Source organism: Theobroma cacao, chromosome 7 (assembly GCF_000208745.1).
Source record: "Theobroma cacao cultivar B97-61/B2 chromosome 7, Criollo_cocoa_genome_V2, whole genome shotgun sequence".
NCBI lineage: Eukaryota > Viridiplantae > Streptophyta > Magnoliopsida > Malvales > Malvaceae > Theobroma > Theobroma cacao.
The window spans coordinates 17,037,199-17,041,074 of NC_030856.1; positions in this window are offsets into that span (position 1 = coordinate 17,037,199).

Below are 3,876 nucleotides of genomic sequence, written 5' to 3' on the forward strand. Positions count from 1 at the left end.
AATGCCAGTACGAGTTGGCAATGTATATCACTATTTTGATTCAAAGTTATGAAATATGACTTAGTGATATTAGATGGAATTATAAGTAAGATAAATAATAGGCTTGCTTGGGTTTAGTGGATTACGTCCATTGGACCCTTGTGCCGGTCATGGCTCGAAATTTGGGTCGTGACAATTCTATAGGGACAAAACAAATCCATTGACTTCACCAATGGTTGTAAGGTCCCTTGATGTGAAAAAAGACCCTTTTCGACCTTGTGAAGATGATGAAGAACTTCTTGGCCTTGAAGTATCATATTCAAGTGCAATTAGAGCACTAATGTATCTTTTTAGCAATACAAGACCTGATATATCATTTGTTGTAAATCATTTAGCTAGATGTAGTTTTTTGTCCAACTCAAAGATATTAGAATAAAATTAAACATATTCTTCGATATATTTGAGGAGCAATAGACATGGGCTTATATTACTCAAATGAATCAAAATCAAATTTAATTGGTTATGTAGAGGTAGAATATTTATCTAATCCACACAAAGCTTGATTCTAGACACGTTACTTATTCACATATGGAGCAATTCTTAAGGCAAGTCGTAAATGTGTCTAGTTAAGATCTATAACTCAACGTATTCGAGAAACGTGGGGTTTGTCAACTAAAAAGAAAATTACAACAATGTTATATGAGGATAATATTGATTGCATAGTCCAGTTAGAGGAATGATACATTAAAGGTGATAGGACAAAACATATTTCACCAAAGCGCTTCTTCACTCATGTTCTCCAAGAAAAAAGAGATATTGGTGTACAACAAATTCGCTCAAGTAACAATCTATCAAATTTATTGACCAAAGCCTTTCCTACTGCAACATTGAAAGAGTTGGTACAAAAGATTGAAATGCATCATTTTAATGATCTTAAAGAATGTAGTCATCAGGGGAAGTAAAATACGCACTATTCTCTTTTCCTTTAGTAACGTTTTTCCCACTAGGTTTTTCTTGATAAGGTATTTAATGAGGCAATATTTCAAAAAAGTATTCCTGAAAATAATTATGATTTATTTTTCTTCACTCAAACTTTTTTTCGTGAAGTTTTTTCCTAGTAAGGTTTTAACAAGGCATATTCTTAATACAATGGACATTCAAAGGGGAGTGTTATGAATATATGTGCAAATGTCCATTATGTTATAACCCAAGAAGTTTAGACCAAGTCCAATTGCTAGGAATGGCATGATTGGAGCACCAACGTAGTGGAATAACAAAAATTGAAACAAAAGAAAAACCATGCCTCATACCTTTCGAACACCTTAGTTGTTTCATAAAAAGTTAAACACCATAGAAAATCACAAAAATGTTTAATGCAAATGATATTGTAAGCAAATGGATCCTTGTTGGTGTTGAAAAACCTAAAGACCTTTTTGTGTGAAAGAATCCTAGCCACCAAAATGCTTGGCTTCCAATGTTGCACACACTATTGCAACAGATCTTTCTAAAGAAGAGAACTTTATGTCATGAGCTTGTGTTAGCAAGTGGACAACGATTTGTCCTCTTTTCTTCTTTGATTTCTAGCATGGAATCAAAGGAGAAGTTTTCTAAAAAAACCCTCTCAAGAGTGGCGGCACTCAAGAGAAAAACTATTAGTTCTTTTTTTCTTTTGTTGCCTTAGAAAATAGTGGCTATAATGTGATATTTATATCTAAGTTTAATTTTATTATTAGACTTATTAAAATTTACAAAATAAGTCTTGAATATTATAACAATTATAATATTAAACTAATGCCTAATTAAACTCTTTTAATTTGATCATCAGTAATTAAAACCTAGAATTTGATTTAAATTTAACTTCAATCATCACATTGTCTATTTAATTCAAATTGCAACCTTTGTGTGTGACCCATTAGGTGCTTAACATATTGACAATGGAATTGAATTATAATTTTATCAATCAATTAATTTAAATGAATCATATTCAATTTTAAATTAACTAATTCAATTCCTTAGACTAAGATTGGCATTTAGCAATGCATCATAGCCACCCAATCGTTAGGAGAGTCAAAGGATTGTTTAACAACCTTTCAGTGTACAATTCATTAACGTAATTCATTCCTTCATCATATATCTCAAAGATGATAAGAGCTTGGTGCAGCGCCTACTCTTGTTGACCTTTATATTTGTTCCTACAGTTAGACCATTAGCTTCATGGAGACTTATGAAACTCATTTCATAATCTCCTAATTACCTTGGCAAAAGATCTGATTAAGCTAATGTCAACTAAGAACTAATGATATGTTTCCCCTTGAATCACTTTGGGTGATGATTCCTATCTTGATCACTTGTTTGCCTTTATATGCTTCATATTATACCCAAAAGCATCCTATTTTGGTATCCTTGCTTTGGCACCCGTAGGGATGCAATCAAAGCATAGTACTCCACATACTAGACAATTTGGTGCCTTAAGTCTAAGGAGTAGTTACACAACTAACACATGAGAAGTTTTGCATAGACACTTGAGTGAGCTACCAAATGCACTTCCCATGGTGGGTCATGTTCAGTGAACTTGTTATCCCATGGCAAGCACCTACATGCTAGTTCCAAGTATCTTTATACTTATGAGAGCGGATGCTTACTTCACAAGTCAGGAACACAGCATGTGCCAATCTTTGAGCACTAGTGATGCACCGTCTCAATAATACAATGATCAGGAACTTTTAGAAACAATGCTTTGATGCATAAGGATCTCATAATTGTATCCCAACATAATTCCTTTACAAGGCATATGTACTTCCATGGGCTTTATCTACATAAGTACATAAAGTAATTAAGTCACAAACTTATGAACAAAGAACTACCTCGTAATCATTAGAAATTAATAAAATGTCGCATATGAATAACTCAAAATGTAATTCCCATACAACTAGAGATGGCTTGTAGAACTCATGCTAACAATCACGAACTAGCACTTAAGTGTAATGCCCCGTACTTTGATGTGGTGATTAATAAAGCTTATTGGACACCATTTGATGTTAATTATAATGTTTAGAAGTGATAAAAGATGAAAGGAATAGTTTGGGATAAAATATTTTGCATATGAGGAAATAATAATAAAATAATAATATTTTTATCGAAGAAGAATTTTCAAGATAAAAAGTGATTCAAAAGTGAATTGAGGCGTAATAAGGTATTTTCGGTACCAAGGAGACGAGGAATTTTTTGAAATAAAATAATATTAAAATATTAATATTTTATTCAGTGTCAAAATTTTTCATGAAGGAGGAGTATATGGTCAATCTAAGTGAGGGAGAAGAGGAATGAGAAAATTTCAAAGAAAAATGACATTGATGGGGCCACGTGTCTTTATTAAGTAAAGATAGCTAGCGCGGGTAAATAAATATTTTAAATATTATGGGGACACCGAGTTGGAGTACAAACCTTATACTTTGTTTGTACATGTGTAGAAGAAGATAATAGAAGGACATTAGAGTTAAATGAATGTTGGGAGGACTAAATTAAAAAGGAAAGAAACTTGGAAGGCAAAATGGTAATTTTACACAAAGCTTGGTCAAAGCTTCCAAAGGAAACTTTGACTCTCATCCTTATCAACCCAAAACCGTCCTTATCTCCTCTAGCAAGATGTTTCTTCTTCATTCTTGAAGCTTCCAACACGATTCTCTCATTCTCCAATGGAAAGTTAATTTTCTTTCATTTTCTTTCCTTGTTTTCTTTTCATTTCCTTTCTCTTCTTGCTTCTTTCTTCTCCCAACTCCTTATGCACCAAAGTTACAACTTCTAACCCCAATTTCCAGCACTTCCAAACCCAAGGAGAGAGAAAGAAAAATCTCTCTTTCTTTCCTTTATTTTCTATTTCTACTTCACTTTCAACAA